Here is a 22,817-nt window from a genome sequence, read left to right on the forward strand (position 1 = left end):
GGGGGATGGGAGGGTTAAGTGTTAGGGTTAGAATTAGGGTTGGGGGGAGCAAGAATGGTGCAAGGAAGGACTCTATAGAGGGAAAAGAGTGGTGGGTGGGGTGGGGGGAAGGGAAAATATAACAGAATGAATCAAACAACATTACCCTATGTAAATTTATGATTACACAAATGGTATGCCTTTAAGCCATGTACAAACAGAGAAACAACATGTATCCCACTTGTTCACAATAAAAAAAAAATTATTAGAGTATGTTTGGTTTTATCTTGACTTGGTTTACAAGCCAAGAATTTTTTTTTCATTGCTGGGAATTGAACCTGGGGCCTTGTTTTGGCAAGGCAAACACTCTACCCACTGAGCTATATCCCCAGTCCCGAGAACATATTTTTGAAACAACTCACATTTAAAGAATAAGATCAGAGACAATGGGTATGTGATATTTTTGTAGGGGATATAAGATCATAACAATAAAAAAAGGATTTTGTGTTTTGGAAATGCATTAGATTCTGTTTTTTATGGTAGGTAAATTCTCTCACATCTTTTTTATTTTTAAATATTATCTGCTTTTGAAAATCAGGTTTTGCCCATTTGGGGGTTACATTTTTGTATTTTACATCTTGGACATTGTGTGGTGTTTGTGTGATAGTTAAGAAGGTTTGTGTGCACGTGGTGTGTGCTGTGTGTTTTGTCTCTCAATTCCAGGTATCTGGAATTACATAGTCCTCTGTTTGCCATGGGCAGTTTTCATGATGACATGATCCCTGTATGCACAGGAAAGCTGGGGACAGACAAGGAAGCCCTGAGCCTGACATATAAAAAGAGGCCCAAGCTTCCTCCACAGAATTCCAGTGACCAGATGGCAGTGGGCTGGTGGGACTAGTTCCCAGCAGAAGCCTGCCTACCTTTGCCCAGGGGAGAACAGGCTGGAAGCTCACTTCCTTCACTGTGGCAGCACCAGGAAAGCTGCCCGTGGCTGTGCTCATGCCATGCTCATGGACCCCAGAAGTCAGCTCATGTGGCACTGGGAAGGCCAAAAGGATGAAGACCATACCATGCACTCAGTGGTCATATTTGTAGTGTGTGGATTCTGAGGGTGAAAACTCTAAAATCAAGGCACAGGTGAGAAGGCTGAACTGGGTATTCAGGTTACTTGCTGCTAGACAGTGGCTCTGACAGAGGCCCTGCACAGACCAGAAGATGCTTTCCACATCCTCCCTCTCTTGGTCCACTCCTAAATCCTCCAAGCTAAAACAGAGGGCAGTCCTGGTCAAGGTGTCAGGAAGGCATCACTGGATCCTGTGCAGTCTGGGGGTTTCCTCAACAGTGTCTGGGGTAACACCTGTTCAAGAGAATGTTACTGACCTGGACAGGGCTACAGGGTCCCTTCTCTAGTCTGGTGGGGCAAGGTGTTCTCTACTGAAAGGAATTCATTCTTTCTTAATGTTTATTCTTGGTGTCCCATGGGTAGTCCCAGAACACCTACATGTTAGGATTATCACGGGGTTTGAAGAAGAGATGGGATCATGACTCCACACTGATGCTCAATCACCCACCTGCTCTGCATACTTCCCTGTGCCCTTTCCTATTACCTCCAAGGCCTGCAGTATTCTAGGGACCTTGACAGTGAGGGTGCCCTGACTGAGGGTGAGGCCCTGCCACTGCTCAGAGGAGAGACTGAGCCCCCATCCAGGTGGCAGGGTGGGCACTGTCCCAGAGATCAGGGCATCTTCCCAGGGGAAGCTAGGGAATGGAAAGAGCAGATGGAAAGTCATAGGCCTTGCCACAACCAAGAGGCCTCTTTTCCACTCCTTAGATCCACTCTCCCCCTGAAGTGGTGGCCTCATGCTTGGCCCTATGATGAAACCAGGGTACCAGATAGATAGCCCTGCACCTTCCTTGAAAACTGGGGATTGGTCAGACTGGGTGTCAGGAAAGCTTATTTATTGTCTCAGTATGGGTGTGCAAAGTGAAGTGAAGCCCAGCAGGACAGCCTGCAGGTCAGAGTGCTCACAGGCCACTTGTTCAAGCTTACTGAACCTGAAGGGTGCTAGTGGGAAGAGGAGCAACATAGGAGATGGGACCTGGTGGGGCTCAGGGCACTGAGGTGTGTCCTTAAGGAGGACTGTGGGACTTCAGTCTCATCCTGCTTTTCTCTTGCATTGCAGACAGGATGTGGGGAGTTGGCCCTGCTACACACTCATCCATGATGGACTGCCTCACCCCAGGACCCAAGAAGGCCTGGACTGAGGCCTCTAAAACTCAGAGTCAAAGCAAACCCTTTGTCCTGCAGACCTCTGTCATTTTGTTACCACTTGGGAAGTGGGCTCTCACCCTCCACAGCAACCTCTCTGTGTCCAGCACTTTCTGTCTCAGACACACAGTCAGGAAGCAGGAAAGGACCTTGGGGACTCTTGAAGATGGGTCATGCCCAATTTGTCCATCAACAGGAAAGAGGATGAGCCTCTGTGACACACTTATCATGAGCAGATGATTCAGCATCACAGAGCAGAGTGTGGACAGGCTCTCAATGGAGATGCATAGCAGTGAGCACACCCTGGTTCAAAGAAGTGCCCACTCCTGATTCTACTCATGGAAGTTTCCAGAAAGGAGAAGATGTGGGCTGGTGCTAGATTGTGAGAAGGAATTACCAGGCAGGGGCATCACTAGGACTTCAGGAGAGTGTTGCAGGGTGTATCCTAATAAAGGTCCAGGGTGCCCTTATTGGAGGGTTTTTCACTATTTCCCATTCCTGTCATAGTTTCTTCTCAGTGGTGAGAAGTAGAAGCCATGGTAGCATTGAGAGAATTGTCCAGAGATGAGGGAAGCAGGGATAGGGTTTTTGAGGGGCTGGGAGCTGGGACAGAGAAATGGGAGTTAGGCCTCTTTCTTGTGAGTGGCAGGAGCCCCCTCTGGAGGACCACCTGTAGCAGAGTTGGGCAGTGGCATGGTGAGAGGTGCCCTGCAATGGAATCAGGAGTGTGAAGGGAGGACAGAGAGCAAGTGACTGGAACTTTGGTCATGGCAATGGTATAGATTGCTGGACAGGAGTGAGTTTAGGTGTGTTAGAACCAGTCTACCTTTGGGAGATTATGGGGCTGTAGCACCAGAGGACTGCTTTTAAAGTCCAGTCCATTGGTAAGTAAGTGGGCTCAGAGAACAGCAGGCTTGCAACAGGAGAAAGTCAGATGTTTTGTAGAGTTGGTAGGGCTACAGGAAGGTGGGGAGGATCACGGGACCACTTGGGAGGACCTAGAGGACAAGGGGCAGATGAAAAGGCCAAATGGGGAGGGGAGAGGGCAGGGACTCAGAGGGCAGTAGAACCTGTTCAGCAGGGAGCCTGAAAAGAGAGGGAGGGAGTGGCAGTGAGGAGGGAGGAGCCAGGCAGGAGTGGGAGGAGAGGGAGGACATTCACCTTCACCGGCAGCTCTGTGCATCCTGAAAGAGAGAAGATGCCCAAGATTTGAACTAGACACATTCTCTGCAGGATTCCTGCTTCTCCAGACTGCCTGGCCTCCAAGATGTTGTGTCACTTCTAGTTTGCAGGAGAGACAGCACAGACTCCAAGAACATGAGAGCAGTTGACTGTCCAGGATGGGATCCTGGGTGGCCCACAGTGTATGCTGCTTGCCTCTGGGATATTCTTGTCCAGGAGGTGAGGCTGGAGTGTTAAGTGTGTGCAGCAGCTCTGGGATGGCCTGAGGACTCTGCTGTCCTGGAAGGGGCTGTGCTGTTGTGCATTGGAAGATTCAGGGCCTGCAGTATCTGGGATGATTTTTGAGCCTCATGCCTCATCTCCAGAGAGAGGGAGTATTCCCAACCCATGGACAGCCCCACTGCTTGATGTACCTTCAGCAGACTCAGGTGTGTTGAGTTTCTTATGGCACTACCCACATCCAGAGTCCTCTTGGCCTGTGCTCAGCAGTGGCAAGGGAAGAATGGCAAGGAAGCAGAGGAAAAGGGAGGGTTCCTGGGGTAGCTGACCTGAAGTCCTGCCCTAGAATTTGAGAGGCAATGCCACCCAAGCAGATGGAATGACTCAGAGATCAGAGGTGCATGTGAAGATGCTCCATGAATTGTTGGATGCTGCTGGGCATGCAGGGTGGAAGACTGTGGTGTGGCATGCTGCAGACACCCCTCCAGGGAGAGGGCTTTGCTGGGCCCAGAGCCTCAGGTGGCCTGTCCAGTGTCTGTGCTCATCACATCAACAATGTGCCACACAGGGTCACAGCAGAGCAACAAGCCCACATGGACTGGGCAACAGGGGGTCCAGGAATACACTTGCAACCCTCACAGATAGTGAGTCTGCAGCAGACCATCTCCATCAGAATTTTGGAGATGGTAATGCTGTGATTCTAGAACTGCAGACTTGTTCAGGACACTGTCCATGGGACAATGACACCCTATGAGGATTTGTGTGCATCAGATGTACTTCCCAAACCCTAGGAAGTATTTGCTGTGCTCTGATGAGACCCCACTTACACATAAGTGCATTATTATGTCCCCAGAAAGTTCAAAAACCAACTGGAGTTCACACAGTTAATAAGTGGCAGAGCTGGGTTGACCCAGGAATCCTGGATCTGGGTTTACATCTCCACATCATGATCAAGAAACCAGGATCTCGAGCATGCAGAAGAATGGGTGGGCCCTATGCCCTGGGTGGGGTATGGTAGGCTCTGCACCTGTGTGACTGAGGGCATGGGTCAGCAGTGAAGAAAGGGGTGGAGGCACAGAGACAAGCAAGAGGGACCCTGCCACACCAGAGGTGCTCTGAGCAAATCCAACAGCAAAGTGTGGAGGTGAGCATATGGGTGGAGGATCTTTGGGACTAAGTTGATGTACAGACAAACAGGCCTGGGCATCTCTCTTTGGTGTGGGCTTCCTGTCCTCAACATCCTGAAGACACAAGTGTGAGAAGGACAATCTTCGGGCAAGGACAGCAGCTAACTGGTCTATCTCTGACCCCTGGCTTCTTGCTTTCATCTGGTAAGAACCTGGGTTGACACCAGGGACCCTGGGCCTCTTGGATCACCTCCCCTTATCCAAAACCTTAGCTTCCACCCATCTGCAACATCCCTTTGTGGTGCCAGGTGATGTATTCCAGTTCCCCATGATAAAAACCAGGATGTCACTGGGCCTATTTTCTGTTTCACAACTGTGAACTGCTGCTGTACTGTGCAGATGATGTGGGGTGAAGCTAAGTTACACAAAGACAACAAGCAGAACTTGTGGACTGTTCACCATGATGAGTCCAACTCCTGTGTGGACTCCCTTACAGGAGTGTGCTGCTCCTCCTGGCAGACCCTGGTCATTCCCACAGCCCATAAACATGAAGAGGTGGTTGCAATTCCCTTTCTGGGAAGGCAGTGTGCCTCCTCCTGGTATACTGGAAGGACTCAGGGAGATAGGGTAGTGCTGGGAGCTGGTCTGGCCATCTGACCACCACTAAGCCTGCCTGCTGGCCAACGTCAAGGTTCCATTATATGGGGCACTCTGAGGCTGATCCCAAAAGTTTTTATGAGTACATCAGCACATGTCAGACTGGGTTGGGCTCTGAGGCCATCAGTGTTCCTATTGCAGGTGGTATCCAGAATGGTGGTGATTATCCCCACACAAAGCATATGTGAGCCCACAACACCAAGGAAGTCTGTATCTTCATAGACTTGAGGATTAAGTGCCCTGATTTGAGAGCAGATCTCACCCTGGGAGTGACCTGGCTTGTCACATTTCCCAGGTCCTGGAAATGGGGCCATTACTCCAATGGGCAACACTGGTAGTTGGGAAGAAAGACCAAATTCCTACTCTGCACCTGGAATATTGATTTGATAGACAGGAACATAACCCAGTCAGGTCACACAGGGTTGGTGGAAACTGAGTCCATTCCAGGGTCTTTTGTTCCAGCACCCAAGCCAAGGCTGCCCCTCACTCCTTTTTACCCTCTAGTTGTGGATGCCATATGTTCCTGGACTGATCATCAGCCTCTCACTGGCCAGGGGAAATAGCCTTACCAACTATGTTGCAGGAACTGAGTACATGGATTACACCAGACCACACATCTCTGTCAGTTGCATGCTCTAGGGCAGGGTCTGGATCTATGGGGTACTTGGTAAGGTGTGTGCACCCAGGGCTGAGGACTCCTGGCTAGTCATCATGAGGTCCAAATGGAACCCTGAGTGAAAGGAAAAAAAAAAAACCTTCAGTAGTGTAGACAGGGACTTCTTCACAGTCCTATGGCATGAAAAAGAATGCACCTCAGGTCCCAGTTAGCCTGGATAGTCTGGGCAGGACCCAGTGGTGTAGAACTGCCCAAGGTTATATAGAGGAAAAGCAGTGCTGTGGAATTCATTCTCAGTGCCCCCAAATTGGGTGGGGGTTCCTGGAGGGTCAGAGTGGGCTCACTGAAAGCCTCTATACTCAGGAGCAGGCAAGCCAACTTTTTCCTCTGGTCTCTGGAGGTGGACAGGATATGGCCAGTAGTGATCAACAGGGTCCCCTCACAACCTTTGGAATCCAGGTAAATTCCAGATGTGTTCATCATACATCCATGACTTTGGACCATAAATTTCATAGTCAGGAGTGAGCTGGGACCCTGGCCCCACACACCAGTCCTGGGGGCCCTGTGAAAATCAGCTGGCCTCACACAGGGCAGACATCTGCTATGCATACCCACCTACCTGCCTGTCCAGACCAGAGTTGAGAAGCCTACTTTGGTTGCTGCATCTGTTCCAGCTTGCAGGGCCAGCTGAGCCCATGTGGCCAGGGCCTCTGGTGAGTACGGCTTCCATGCAAGTTTCTGCATTGACCTAGGTGGACATATGTCCAGAATGACATGCATCTGCTGGCCAAGGGAGGAGCACTGCACAGAGAAGGTCTTGCTCAGAACCTCAGTTTCCTGACCTGGAGAGAGAGGGTGGTTTGCAGTGACTGTGACTGGTGGGCTCCCAGAACCATCAGTAGTCTGTTTGTCAGGTGGGCAGGTATGTGGGTGGCCAGGACCAGTTGGAGGGTTGGAGGACTTGGTACATTTGTTTTTCCAAACAGCAGGGTACATGCCTGTGGATAGATGACTGTGGAGTGGAAATTTTTATCCTTGAACCCAGGCACACCTCCCCAGCCATGGACCAAGGTGTCAAGAACTGCTTGGCATCACATAATCAATTGCACCTGCATTGTCTTGCCAGCCTTTTGTGTGATATTTCCTGAGTACCTGAGAAAGTGAGAACCTGCCTTCCTTGAGGGTGGGGACATATGATATGGGATAAAATTTGTATCTGGCACCAGGTCCTCAAGCAGCAGTTTGGGCCCAGGAAGATGCCTGTTTCCACTGAGATACTGAGATAGGCCATAACTGTTCACCAAACACTGTGACTGCTATGGCCCTGTACCCACCCTGCAACATGGAAACAGCAGGACTGTCTTCTTTCAGAGAGCCTCAGAAGATAGATGGATATTCTCTCAACTCCACACACTGCCTGGGAAATGCTGGACTCAGATTGCTCCCAAGAACATGAGCTACTCAAAAAGGAAGGCGGGGAAAAAAGATTAGCAAGTAGAAGCCCTGGTGGTGCACACAGGTGGGCCCTGATCTGGTTACAACTGGGTCATGCCTGGTGTAACACGTAACCGTGTTTGAATTCTGACATTGTCAAACACAAAGCCTTGACCTGATCACAACTGGGCCATGACGTAATCACACATTGGACTTAGCCTCAATTTGCCCTGACTCTGGTCACAAACTTGGTGCTGATCTGGTCACACACTGTATCCTGACCATCATCATACCCAAGGTCCTAGCTTTTGTCATACTCTGAGCCCTTACCAAGGTTACATAATGAGCTTGACCCTGGTCATACTCTAAGTATTGAACCTGTTCACATTCTTTTCATTCACCTGATCACATTTGGACCCTGACCTGGGCACAACTTGGTCCTCAGTTGGTCATACTCTATGCCCTGACCTGGTCAAGCAAAAGGCCCTGAGTTGTCACAACTAAGCCCTGTACTGGTCACAACAGAGTTCCACAGTGGACAGACACTGGGCCCTAACCCTGGTCACACACTATGCCCTTACCTTAGTCACATGCTGGACCCTGACTCTGGTCACATTCTCGGCCCTGATCCTTGTCACATTCTGGGTTTTGACCTAGGAAATACTCTGGGTCCTCATCTTAGTCACCCTCTGGATCCTGGTCCAGGTCACACTCTGGACACTGACCCTGTTCATCCTCTATGCTGTGGCTTTTGTTAAATTGTGGGCCTGGATCCAGGTTAAACAATTGGCCTTAACTATGGTCACCCTCTTGGCCCCAACCCTGGTCAAACACTGGGCCTGTACCTGGGTTAAATTCTGGGGCCTGACACTTGTCACCATTTTTCCTGGCATTGATCACACTCAGCACACTGACCATGGTCACACACTGGTCTCTGACATTTATAACACTCTATACACTGATAATGGTCACACTCTGTGACCCTGGTCACAATCTGTGCCCTGTTCCTAGTCACATTCTGTGTTCTGACCTTGGTCATACTCTAGGCTGTCATAAGGCTCACATACTGGACCCTGGCCCTGGTCACATTCTGGGCACTGGCCATGGTCACACTCTGGGCCTTAACCTTGTCACAATCTGGGCCTTTACCTTGGTCATACTCTGTCCCTGGCATTGGTCACATTCTGGGTCTTGGCTCTGGTCACATTCTGTATCCTTATCATGGTCACAATCTGCATCCTGGCCTTGGTCACACTATGGGCCCTGGCACTGTTCACCCTTGCTGCACTTCCCCTTGGGGTAGGAGATAGAAAAGGAAGCATCAGGAAGCCTGTCAAGTGGCCAGAGTGTGCTGAGAGTGTGGGAGTGCATTCCACAGGCCTCAATAATCAACTGTCTTGTCTCTTTCAGGTCCCCCAGGAGAGCAAGTGCTTGTCATGAAGTCCTTGCTTTAACATGCACTGGTGTCCACAGGAGCCTGGCTAACTCCAGAGCCCCCTATTGCTACACAGTTCTCTGTAACAGTGCCAAAAGACTCAGTATCACCTAGAGTGCTTACCCTCACAATCTGGGTGACTGTCTCAGCAGACAGTGGTGGGGCTCAAGCCAAGACATTCTCCAGAGTGCAGGACTAGGAGGCTGGAGTCAGGATCCCCTGGTGGCCAAAATGCTTTGTGGACTTGGTGTGGCACTATCACACTTCCAACAACAAGGGTTCCAGCAGAGGATGGACACCTATGTGGGACTTCCAGGACACTAGACAGAATGAGCAAGGTCATGGTCGATGTCCATGGTGCTGTGACTTCTCACCAGCTGAGATTGGGCCCCTCCAGTTCAGCCTCCAGGAGCCACACCAAAAGGTGGTACTGGTTGTAGATATGTTACCAAGCCAGTTGAGGCAGGAGCCTCTGGGGGTCCCAGCCAGTGCTCCTCTTGACTGATATTCTAGGACTCAAGAAGAGAGCAGTCTCAGAAAACATGGGCTATGACATCACATCAGGCGAGCATGATACTGGGTAGACACAAGTGCTGTGTGGCCAGCACTTGAGGGAGCTGGGGTGAGGTGGGATAGATAACATCAAGGATCACCACACCTTCCAGTGTCTGGGGAAGTTAGTCACTCACATGGGAATGGATGCATCCTAATTGTCATGGGGATGAGCTGGTGGCTTCAGAAGCAGCAGATTTTGCACATTCATCACTGACATCCCCTCCACACCATGCTGGACCTGCCCAACCCTACCAGAATCTCAGTTGCCAGTACTCCTTTACACACTGGATACAAAGATTCTGTTATAAGGAAAATAAGAGTTGGGCCTCACCTGGTGGAGAGACCCCTTCAGAGAGACTCTGATTCCTCCCTCCTTCTCCTTTGCAGGTGTGGTGATGCCTGGGCCACCTTGTCCACTCTCAGGTACCATTCATTCTTTATTCCACTGTGGCTACTACCCAGCAGGTCATGAAGGCACATTCATCACTGACATCCCCTCCACACCAGGCTGGACCCCACCAGAATCTCAGTTGCCAGTACTCCTTTACACACTGCATACAAAGATTCTGTTTGTATCCCCACCAGAATCTCAGTTGCCAGTACTCCTTTACACACTGGATACAAAGATTCTGTCTGCAGGTCATGAAGGCCCAGACAGCACCTACCTTGATCCCCGCAGTAGGGATTCCAGAGGTGCTGCCCAGAACAGCAGCCTAGGGAGGGAGTTATGGATGTCCCCCAGCCTGCCTGGTGTTCCCTAGCTTCTCACTGTTCCACCTCAACATACCTCCCCTCTTCCTCCTCTTGGGGATAAAAGGGAGCATAGCCTCTCCACTTGCTGCTACCCTGGGTGTAGCTTGGGGTCCTGCTGACACTGAGCACTTACCAGCATGTTGTTCCAAGCAATGTTGGGCTCTTTTGCAACAAGGCACTTCACTTCACCCATGCTGGGGACCTAGCCTGGGAAGATTGGAATCCCCAACCACCTCTCAAACCCAGTTGTCCCTCATCCAAGGACAGAACACAAGTTTGCCTTTGTTCCATCATTCTAGAGGTGGAATATCTATAAAAATTTAAATTGAGTAAGAAATATATCCCTTGTGATATATCCCTTGTGATGAATTCAAAATATCATTTGAGTTTTTATGTTTACAGAATTGGAAACTTCTTGGGTTAAAGGGACTTTCCAATGTTCAGTGCCTGGGGAGTAATGAGTGTCCAGCTCAGCCTTCTCCCAATATGCATTCCTCTTCTCCCCAAAAGCTGGGGGATTCTCTGGTGATGAGCACCAACCAGCAGGGCACTTCAGTATTTGTGAGCAATACTATCACTTGTGTCCAGTGTGCCCATAGGTGGTGAGAGCAGAAAGTCACCCCTAGTGCATAGACTGTGAGTGTTCAGGTCCCTGGCTTCATCCACGTGAATGTAGCTGCTTGGTGAGAATGGGTGGGCTCGCCTGTGTACTGGCGTCTGCTGAACTCACCTCCCAGGAGACAGGACTTTCTGGGCAGTTGAGACCAGATTCCTTCGGATGACTTCCCATTGTACCCAGCCAGAGGCAAAGTCCCATCTAATCTAGCCCCAGCAGGGAGTCAGAAGCCATGCCCAGGCTAAGAAACAGCCTGTAATGCATAATTCTCTCTGTCCTGGATTAGAAGTGGTCCTTGGTTATTCTTTCACCAGGTATGAGATCCCAGTAGCCTATGACCCAGCACTAAGTTCAGAGTAGGGGTCAGCAATTCATACAGAATGCTGTGGATTTATTTATCATAATCCTGTGGGCACATAGGGAGTGTCCAGGACTTGGGGGCTGAGCCAGTGGCATGATGACCTATTCTGGGATCAGCTAGGACTCTCTAGGAGACTGAGACTAACAATGGGCAGCATTTTTGGACACTATGTTTCAAGGGGTTTAGTCTCAGTGGTGTATTTAGGAGCCCAGCGAGGAGTTTCTGTCACTGATCTTGCTTTAGAACCACAGGAGAGAGGGACACAACCTCAAAAACTGCAAATTGTCTGCTACTACATGTGCAGGGCTATGTTTTCTGGACAGGTGCAGGTGAATCCAAAGTCACCCTATGCCCAGCAGGTCTGGTGACTGGCATCCTCTCCACATCCCACAAAGAAAATATAATATGCAAAGAGTAGCTGAGCAAATGAGAAACAGAAACAAATTAAACACTAGAAGTAAATCAAAATGGAAGGATTTAATACACATCTTTTTACATTACAATGGAAGGTAAACAGTCTCGACCCTTCAATTAAAAGAGCATGCTGGCAGAATGCACTAGAAAATAAGATCCAACTATATATTGTTTGCAAGAAATGCACTTTACAGGCAATGAGAGTCACAGGCTGAAAATGAAAGGATGGAAATTGATAGCATATGAAGGGAACCCCAAAGAAGCAAGAGTAACTACTGTCAAATCTGAGAAGCAGACCTCAAAGCAAAATTAAACAGAAGAGGCATGGAAGGTCAGTTCATACAATACAGGGAACAACTCAGGAAACGGATGTAATAATAAGAAGTATTTATGGCCCACAGGTGCAACTAGTTATCTAAAAGAGACACTGCTTGAATCAGAACCTGACAGACTGCAGTACAAAATCACTGGGCGATTTCACTACACTTCTCTCACCAATAGGTAGATCATCCTGAATAATACAGCAAAGACTCATTGAACCTGAAAAATATTTTAAATCAAGTGGATTTAACATACACTGATAGAATATTTTATTTAATAAGAGCTGAATACACTTTCTTCTCAGAAACTCAAGGAAATTTGTCCAAAATAGACCATATTTTAAGTCACAAGGAAATATTTAGAAAATATAAAAATACTGATGTAATATCTTGCATGTTGTCAAATCATAATGGTATGAAATTAGAATTTAACATTAACAAACACTTTGGAACACACTTTACACTAATCAGTGGGCAATATAAGAAATCAAAGAAGAAATTTTAAAATTCTTAGACTCAATTTAGACTACTTACACAACATATCAGTACCTCTGGTACACTCTGGGTGCAGTTCCAAAAGGAAATTTCATAGCCCTGAGTGTCTACATAAGAAATCAAAAAGGTTTTATATAAATTAGCTAATCTTACATTTCAAAGTCCTTGAAAAACAAAAACAAACCAGTCCAAATCCAACAGAAGGAAATAAATAAGATCAAACCAAAATCAATCAAATTGGGAATAAAAAATTAAAGAATTGATAAAACAAAGAGTTAATTTTTTTTGTTGAGATAGAATTGATAAGCTCTTCAACGATCTAACCAAAAGAAAATGAGAGAAGACAGGTGTCAATGAAAATAGAGATAGAAAAAGAGAAATGACCAAGAACATCAAAGAAACAAGGGAATCATTGGGGATTTTTTGTAAACTTATACTCCAAAACCTTGGAAAACCTAGGAGAAAAAGAACCATTTCTAGACACATAGAACCTGCCAGGAGTGAATCAAGAGGCAATAGAAATCTGAAGAAACCACCCAACACGCAATGTGAGAGAAGCAGTAATGAGAAGCCATTCAAGAAAGGAAAATCCAGGACCAGAAGGACTCTCACATGAATTCTACCAGAGCTTTGAAGAACTATTCACCATGCTCCTCAAATTATTTCCTTAACTAGCAAGGGTTGGGAGACTTCCAAATTAGTCTATGCAGCCAATGCCACACTCATATCCAAATCAAATAAGTAAATATCAAGGAAGGAAAATCATGGAACAATATTCCTAATAAAGTTAGGTGCAAAAGTCATTACTAAAGTATTAGCAAAGCACATTTAACAACATATTAAAAGTACTGTACACCATTACCAAGGTGGTTGGATCCCAAGGTTGCCAGGATGGTTCAACATAAAAAAATCAATAAATGCAATTCATCACATAAATAGAATTAAGAACAAAATTTCCATATTCACCTCAATAATATGCAGAGAAACACTTCAACCAATGTCAGCATTTATTTATGATAAAAACTATAAAAACCTAGGCATGAAGAAACTTCTTTCAACTAATTCAAAGCCAAACTCATAGTAAATGGGGAAAAACTGAAAGATTTTCTTTCAAATTCAGAACAAGACAAAAATTTCAAATCTCACCACTCCATTTAAATATAGTGTTAGGAATTCTATCCAGAACAAGTAGGCAAGGCAAGGAAAGAAAAGGAATAAAGATATGCAAGAAAGACATTAAATTACCACTGCTTGCCAAAGACTGCTGAAGCTAAAGATGAGAAAGTTCAGCATAGTATCCATTTTTAAAATCAACATACAAAAATTAACAGCTTTTCTGTCTACCAATAATGACTCTGCTGATAAAGAAAGTAGAAAAATGGTCACATTCACAGTTCATTCAAAAAAAGAAATGAAGGATCCACAAATGTCAGGTACAGGCTGCTGATCATTTCCCCATTTGGGAACACCCAGGTTATTCTCTAGCAAGAAACTCTGTGCACATATGAAGAATGTCTGTATCCAGATAAAATGGATCATGTGTCTGAGGTTTTTACTGAGAGAGAATCTCATAGAGGCATCATGCTACATGACACCCAGGATTGCTAAAACTTAGGCTTTCAATGATGAACCCAGACATCCATCAAGCATATCTGATATATGTGCACAGCAGTCCTAGCAGGCTGCAATGACCCAGTTCATTGGCCACGTGTACAAGTCATGACCATCAACTATAACCATCAGACCACTCTGAGGGCCATATTTACTGGGGTGACCAAAAGGTCAGTTCTGGTTCAAGTTTCCCTTGAAGACATGCAAGGATCACACAGGAAGACCTACTCAGGGAACATTTTCCTGAAGTTCCACATGTGCTATTTAGAACTCAACAGTGCCCATTAGATGGGGCATAGAGTGTGTAATTCTAACACAGATCAAGACCACATCTAGTCGTGGTTGAACTGAGATTTGATTTTTGGTGAGTTTATTCTCCCCTGTACTGTGCTGCCCTCACTAACAGCTACTGGGGTGAAGAGTATTCACAGACCACCCATCCACTGGTGTAAGCAAACCCCTACTTGGCTGAAAATTAGTCTGAGTCACCTCCCACTCTACTGGGGGCATACAAAGATATCTTTGCTCATTAATATCCTGCCTCCCCATGGCCTCTGTCTTTGTTCAGGTAGTTTCCCCAGGTGTGTGTCTATAAGTTTGTCATATCATTTACAGGTGTTACAATCCTCCTTCTTTTGCATAAAAGTGTTAAAAAGCAGTATATTCAGAGGGGTATGGAGCAACTTGTGCCAGGCATAGTTGCACACACCTTTGATCCCAGCCACTCACAAGGTGGAGGTAGGAGCATCACAAGTTTGAGGCAAGTGTAGGTAACTTATCAACATCCTGTCTCATAATAATATTCTAAGGAACAGCTCAGTGGTAGAGCAGTTACTGAGTATGTGTGAAATCTGGGTTCAATTTTCCCCACAAACACACACACAAAAAAATATTTTGGAAGTTTTAGACTTGAATTTCCTACTGGTATGACCTATTTTAAAAGTAAAACTGTGAAGAAATATGTTGCAAATTATCAGGGTTAGAAAACCCTGATATTTTAAGAAACCCTTAAAAAAAACAGAAGTTGTGATCAAATTTCAAATTATCAAGAAAAAACTTTATGCACAAAATTCTGTCAGGTAATATACTAAAGTCCCATATATTTATTACTCAGATTAAAGAGTTATACTCCATTATCAATTATGTTTCAATTAGATTTTATTAATTATCCATTTGTATCCCAAAAGATAAGCACTGTTCCATTTGTATCCTAAAAGAGAAGCAGTGTATAAAATTCACTAAAACTACCAGTATTTCATCTAGAGTAAAAGATCAGCCTGAACTTGGGATCCTCTTTCCTCAGGCTCCCTGGGGCTTTGATGAGAAGCATGTCCAGATGCTTTGATGAGGCCACCCTGTCTGCATCCCTTGATGACTGTGACATACCTCTAGCCCCAGCCTATAGTTGAAGACTGGTGGGCACACAGACAGCCTCCACAGTCTCCTAATTGGAGCCATTAACCTGCAACTCCCTTTGCCTGTGCCCACCCTTGATGGTTTAGGAAGGAAACCTCGCTGGTCAGGGTGGTTTCACCAAGGCAAGTAGTGGATTTATTTTTAGTGAAGTTTATTTAATATAATTTGAAATGTTAAATAAGAGGATTTGAAAAGACCTACTTGTTTGACCAAACTGTGACCTTTAAGTCAGTATGAGAGACTGAGAATTTTTTAAAAAGCCATGACTCTGCAGATGGTACAGACCTGTATTCCCTGAGCCCAGGGAGGCTGATGCAGGAGGATGCAAGTTTGAGTGTAGCCTCTGCAATGTCAAGAACTTGTGCCAAAATAAAATAAAAATAGGTCTGTCACTCAGCAGTAAAGATTCCTGAGTTCAATTTCAGTACAAATTGATTAATCAAATAAATTAAATAAATGTAAATCAAGTGAAGGACTTTCTGGAGCTGAATTGGAGGCAGTGCCACCAAAGAGAATGCTGAGCTCAAGGATGGGTGCAGGACTCTGGTGGGCCTAGGAGGATTTTAAGGACCTGTGATAGTTGAGGCAGGGAGCTGAGGCCTTGGGTAGGCATGGTGGATGTACATGCACTTGAGAAGCCTCACCAGAGTCTGGAAATGCAAAGGGGTTCTCAGGCAGGAGAGAAGATGCTGTTTTGAGCACTGGTTGTTGCAGAAGCTCCAGACACTCAAATGACTCCAGTGTGTGGTCTCCTGCCAGGGATACCCCTGTTTGCCAGAAGTTCAGGGGAGAGTGACACTGGGACAGGAGGAATCCCCTGGTGACCAAGGAGTCTTTCATGGCTCAAGACCTGGATGCTTGTCAGGAAGAAGTGCCTGGTAGCTATATGGACAGGCACAGAAGAGCACAACTGTCTGTCAGGTCTAGAGGGAGATTGATGGAGAATGATAAGTTGTGAGTAGCCTCTGGACTCTGGAGAGATAGAAGAATATGCTGAAAGCAGGTGCCCCTAAACCAGGTTCCAGGTTAAACCACAGGAATATTTGTGTGAAGCAAAAAGAACTGAGGGTATTTCTGTTTCCTGTGCATTGAGGGGTGCATTGGGGATTGACTTCTTGGCACTTTCTCTGTCCATCAGAAAGGTAAACCCCATTTCTACCAGTGCTGGATCCCCAGAAGGAAAGAATGGGAATGAGTGCATGTGGTCTTGCAGGGTCTTCTGTGAGTGGTGGCTTGCTCTGCAGGATAGCTCCATGTGGAGGTGGGTATATTTGGAGCTAGTCTTAGTGACCCCATTAAGAGGGTGCTCTGGGCCTCTGGGTGTTCCTCAGGGAGAGTTGTTAAATAGTCCAGAGCCTGCCTGCACCACTTGTGGATGGATTGCTGGCTTCACACACTCTGCTGTTGTGGACCGCATTGGCAGATAATGAGACCCTCACCAGAACTGAACTGAGGCAGGTTCCATGGCTTAGACATGCTAAATATGAGAGAAATAAGTTCTTCTCCTAGAGTCAGCTGCCCTGGGCAGTTCCTTGCAGAAATGCAGGACTGACCTGCAGGCATCTCACCTTCTTGCTCAGTTCTGCAAGACTGTAAACCAAGATCATGGCACTGGCAGTGTTCATGTCTAAACAGGGCCACTTTCTGTGTCCTGGAGAATCGTTCTGCTGTTTTTCACATGGCAGAGCCTGTGTTCCTTAGGCCTGTTTCATGAGAGCACCAATGCCACACAGAAGGTCTTTATCCACTGACCTAATCCATCTCAATGATCCTTGGAGTTTGACATTAAACATGGGGGAGGTTTCACAAGCATTAAGGCCACACAGTTCCTCCCAAAATACACATCCTTCTAAGACATGTTGAATACATTCATTCCTTTACAAGAGCCCCCAAAGTCTATGTTTGCAACTAAGTTCTTAGTCTCCAGTGAACATGTCCTTCACAGCAGGTTGAGGTCAGGTACCATTCATGCTGAGTCCACCTGGTCTCACTGTGTGAGTGCAGGGTCCCACCAAGCCTGTACTTCCAAAGCCAATGAGGAAAAGACTCTGGCAGTCATTTCTATTCAGAGAGGGAAATAGAAAAGCAGGAAGGCATTTTTTGCAAGCTCAAAACCCACCAGAGCATTGGGGATGAAGTTAAGGAATAATCCTTTCTGCTGGGCAGGGTGGTATACATCTGCAATTCCAGTGAGTTGGGAGGCTGAAGTAGGAGAATTGCAAGTGTGAGGTCAGCCCTGTCAAGTTAATGAGACCCTGTCAAAGGACCTGTACAAAGGACTGGGGATGCAGTTAAGTGGCAAAGCATATTTGGGTATTATCTTCAATAACAAAAACAATAAAAACCAACAAAAACATACAATGTTTGGTTTGACCTGCACCCATAATCCTTCAGGGCTGGACCCTCTTCCACACAGGGTGGATGTCAGTATCCTGTTCAGTACTGGCAGAGGTGGTAGCCCTAGCCATGTTGCTCTGTGCCTGAGCCATGCACTATGGGTGTTCTGCAGTGCCTCTCTGCCTAAGTCATGAGCAGTCCCAATCCAGGTTGGAATTGGACAACAGTGTCAGTGCTGGTTTGGGTAGTGTGGTACAGTTGTGCTTCTGTGGTTCAGCTAGTGGGACTCTGTGCTGGTCTTGCCCACAATGATTCTCTGCCCGGGCATCATAGCTTGTAGTCCAGGTGGGGTGACCAGTTATGCATAGAGCTGAGGAATAAGAGTGAGTGGAATCAGCTGGCAAGGGGATCTGGTAGCAGCTGCTGCTTGGGATCACTGTCCTCCAGGCCTGTGGTGGGAGGGGCAGCCTATCTCTGTCCAGGACCTTGGGACTACTCTTGTGTCATCCCAGGGTCACCTATCCTCATGTCCTTAAGAAATGGTCAACCACATTCTCCTTCTCTCCCAAGAACACTCTAATTCCTCTAAAGAATAGATAGAAAAATTTCCAATTTTTAGGATATGCTTGCTTGTGGGTAAAATTCTATCCCCTTTAAATGTCCTCTACTGGTTTATGAGAAGCACTCAGCAGTGCCAAACCAACCCTCAGCATCCTGCTCAGACATTTCTTCAGTTAACATTTCTCTCTTTGTTACCAGGTTATACCTGCCATGAAGCCCTGGGGTGGAGCAGTTGGATCAGTTCCTGGCTGTCCTGTAGGAAGGCTGGCCTTTCCTCCAGTGTCTATTTCCTCAATCCAGTCTCATGCCTGCCAAACTGGTCCCCTGAAGATCATTCCTGATGACAGAGGTGACCTGCAGCAGGTTGAGGCTTTCTGCAAGTCTTTTCTTCCTGATTGTGGACAGAGTTCACCAGAGGATGACCATGGTGCACTGTAGTCAGACTGAAGAACCTTCCCCTGTGCCTAGCTGTGGATCTCCTGTATTATGCTTTTAGCATAAGCTCTACTACATCCATTCAGAAGAAACCCACCCTCAATGTCTGATGAGCCTGGTGATTTGATGGAGTCCCAAGTGATGACTGGTTACCCTGACTTGCTTATTGTAAGACTCCTGGTAGGCCAAATAGTAAGAGTCCCTCTCATTTCTGGGGTTTACTGGTCATTGTGCTAGTAAGTTTCTGACTACTCTGATCAAAATGCCTATGAACAATGTAGACGAGTACAGTTTTATTTGTCTCCAGGTTTCAGAGGTTCAGACCATAGCTGGTCAACACCATTTCTCTGAGCCCAAGGTGACAGCATGGTTGCAGAAGCTCCTATCCAGCTGAGGAAAGCTTCTCAGCTCTGTGAAGTCAGTGATTTGGGAGATGAGAGTGGCTGGCCAAGGGGAGAAACTATAGTCCCAAGTTCTTTGCTCCTCTGACCTACTCCCTCCAGACACAGCCCTGCCTACAGTGACCACCTAGCAATCCATTCACTTATTAATCCATCAAGTGGATTAGTGTCCTAATTATTTCTGAGCTATTGTGATCTCATCACTTCACCCCTGAAGGTCCTACACAGTTCCACAGGTAAGGTTGGTGGCCACTTCATGTCCACACCATGCCAGTTATTTTCTACTCATAGACTCCACCTGTCCCTTGGCTACAGATCTGCTCATCCAGGCAGTATTGAGGAATGCATTCAATCTCTCTTTCTTCTGCAAACCTGGTATCAGGTCCCAGTATCTGTCATGCCCTGAATTGTCCATCTTGAGACACTTTAATACCTATCATTGATTATTTTCTCTTCCATTCCTGGTTGCCATTTCTCTTGGCACCAAAGCCTGAATCCAGGAAGCTCCACCACAAAGCCCTGTTTATTTTTCACTTTGAGAAATGGCCTTGCTAATTTGCTGATGCTGGTCTTGAACTGGCAATCCTCCTGCTCCAGCCTTCAGAGTCCCTGCACTGTTGTACTAGAATTTACCTAGCAAATGTCTGTGTGTAAAAATAAGCTTTCTCCAGCATTCACTACAGACATCCTTGGGTCCCTACCCTCTACTCAGCTTCAAACTCACCTCTACATTTCTCATGTTTCTACATCCAGTCCATGCCCAGTGCCAGATGTCTTAGTTCATTCAGACTTCCACAAAAAAAAAAAAAAAAAAAAAAAAAAAAAAAAAACCAGTTAACTCATAAACAACAGATATTCATGCCCAGTGTTCTGGAGGTTGGAGCCTAAGAACAAGGTACAGCAGGTAGGGAGTCTGTTCTCCTGACTGTGCCTCAACTGTGGTTGGGGCAGGGAACTCACTGGATCCTACTATGAGGCATTCAGTAAATGTCTTTCTCCTGACCTAGGACATTCCAAAGGTCCTCCTGATAACATTACATTGTGTTTGCAGTCTCAACATGAATTTGAGGCATCACACATTCAGAGTGTAATAGGGCAGGGGAGGGGTTCAGGTGGGGTGACCCAACCCCAACACTGTGTCAGATGGGTTGTGCTGCAAGGTCTCTCTGGGTTGAAGGGTATCTGATCCTGTTATCTAGTAAGAAATCAGTGCCTGCCAGCACCCCTATTTACTGAAAACATCTAGAAAACCACTCTGGTTGTGGGAATTCACAGAAGAGATTTTATTCAGCAGATGAGGAAGGTATATGCCCTGAAGTATGGATGAGAGAGAGAGAGAGAAAGAGACAGAGAAAAAGATAGAAAGAAAGAGAGAGGGAAAGAGAGAATTGCTGGGGTGGTATTCTCAATAAATGGAATCATATAGGCTAATAACAATGCCACTAATGACTGTTGAGAAATATTGTGGGCTAATGATCTAGGTTGTAAAATGGTTTGTGTGGGGGTGAAGAATAGTAACAGCAGCAAGATAGCAGGGAGAGATGACTACAGACTTGTTAACCCTTTGTCCCTTTATTGACCACAACTGAGCCTCTGAAGTTGCACACCCTGCTTCAGGAGGCTCTCTATGCCCTGCTGAAGTACAGAGGAGTGTCCACCAAGAGGCCAATGTGTTGAAGTTGGTCCCCAGTTGCTGGTGCTGTTGGGAGAGGTGGAACCCTTAAGAGGCAGGGCCTGGTGGGAGGAAACCAGAGCTTGGGTACCTGGGCCTGCCCATGTCTTTACATCTCAGCTGCCATGAGGGACTTAGGCCTCCTCTGCAACACATTCCCACCGTGATGTGCTCTGCTGCCACAGGCCAGAGCTGCAGGGTCAGTTATCCATGATTGAAACTTCTGAAATATTTTCTCCTGGTGAACAGTTCATCTCAGGAATTTATTCACAGCAATGGAAAGCAGACAGTCTTTAACCTGCAATAGTCTAAGTCCTAGCTAGTCCATTAAGGACCATAACCCACAAGAGAATACAGGAGCAGGACAAAGAGGCCTTGGAGGCCTCCTGCTGCAGGTCTTGATGCAGTAACCTCAACAGTGTGTTTGTGTGCTGGGGGGAATGCTGGGCACAGGACAGGGAGCAAGATTCCCAGGCAGTCTCCAAGCAGATGACTGTGATGCTCAGTTGTACTGGTTCAATGCTTATTCACAACTAAAACTGTCTTCTTTCCCTTCTTTTGTGGAAGGTACTTTTGGGCTTGCAGGAGATTTTGGTTTAACTATTTCTCAGCAGAGATGTTTGCTTCCAGGTTTGAGTAGGGCTTGGGATGGGGCTAGGTGCCTTCCTGTTGCCCAGACACCTTCATACTCCTATACACCTTCCTGGACCCTGTGCCCAGGGCCCCACCTCCAAGACTCCTGAAGGCTTCTCCTTCTACCTGGACACTCTGCCCCAGGACCCCACCTCCCAGAGTCATACAGATCTTCCTCCATTCTGGACACCATGCCCCAGATCCCCAACTTTTGTCCTTAATCAGAACCGTCCTCCTGCCTTGACCCTGTGCCCCTGGTCCCCAACTCCCAGATTCCTTAAGACCCCTCCTTATTCTTGTACCCTGTGCCCCACACTCCATCTCCCAGACTCCTTCAGAGTCTCCTCCTGCCTGGACCCTATGTCCCAGGTCTCTAATTCCCTGACACTTTCAGACCCCTCCTCCTGCCTGGACACTCTGAGACAGGTCCACAATTCCCAGAGTCTTTCAGAGCCCTCCACACCTGCCTGGTTCTCATTCACCTTGTCTCCATATGCCAGACCTGCTTTTTCTTTCCCTGTGCTCCTCTTCAGCTGAGCCTGAAGCCCTGTCATGGAAACTCTCCCATGTCTGGAGGCTCCTCACCAGGCCCCACCTGCATCCTCCTGGAGACCCAGAGATCCTGGGGCTGTTATTCACTGTGGAAGAGAAGAGTAAGTAAGAAATGGGCAACCTAGAGGGTCTGAGTGATGCCCAGGCTCCCTGCCGACCTGGGATGACCCAGTTATTTTTTCCAGAAACCTCTTTCCACTTCACACAGAGATTGCCTCACCTTTTCCTAGGAAGCAGCTCCCTGCCACTTGGCCCAAGGGGATTTCATTGAAAAGTAGGGAGGGTGCTGTCAGGGTTTCTGACTTGGTGGAGTTGGGGCCAGTGCTCCCCACCCCCCCTGCCTGATGTGGCATCTCAGAAAATGTCCAGAAGCTAACAGCCTCCCCTCCATGACCCCACCCATCCTGGACATTTGGCCAACAATGCCTGGAACTCTGCCTTTCCTGCACATGTAGGTCTGGCCTCCATAACCATGGTCAGATGGGAGGCAGTGAGAGACCGAGTGTGGAAGATGATCAGAGACTCCAAAGCACAAAAGAGTAGTTCTGGGACAAAATAGAGAGGGGAGTGTCCAGGAATGCACACTGCACCACCAGGCAGCATGCCCCCAGAACTCTTCTCATGAACATGGACATCAACAGGCTCGCTCATTGCTCGTGGTCACCTTCACACACATACTCACTGTTCATGCACACTGAACATGCACACTCCTTATACACTCCCCCACACACTATCCTCTTGCACACTGCACATACACACTCACC

General features: G+C 47.1%; 1 long non-coding RNA gene and 1 pseudogene across 2 annotated transcripts in view; one reads left to right on the top strand and one right to left on the bottom strand.

The window, feature by feature from the left end:
• The window catches only part of LOC306652831, a 167,728-nt gene that overhangs the window by 36,780 nt on the left and 108,131 nt on the right, over nucleotides 1-22,817 (bottom strand). The gene's annotated exons all lie outside the window — the stretch shown is intronic.
• LOC306652833 (WD repeat-containing protein 91-like) overlaps nucleotides 4,246-22,817 on the top strand; it is a 38,725-nt pseudogene continuing 20,153 nt past the window's right edge. Inside the window, exon 1 of the transcript in view lies at nucleotides 4,246-4,338. The product of the transcript in view is annotated as a WD repeat-containing protein 91-like (transcript). The remainder of the gene's footprint in view (nucleotides 4,339-22,817) is intronic.

This window comes from Sciurus vulgaris (genome assembly GCF_902686455.1).
Source record: "Sciurus vulgaris genome assembly, contig: HiC_scaffold_611_arrow_ctg1, whole genome shotgun sequence".
NCBI lineage: Eukaryota > Metazoa > Chordata > Mammalia > Rodentia > Sciuridae > Sciurus > Sciurus vulgaris.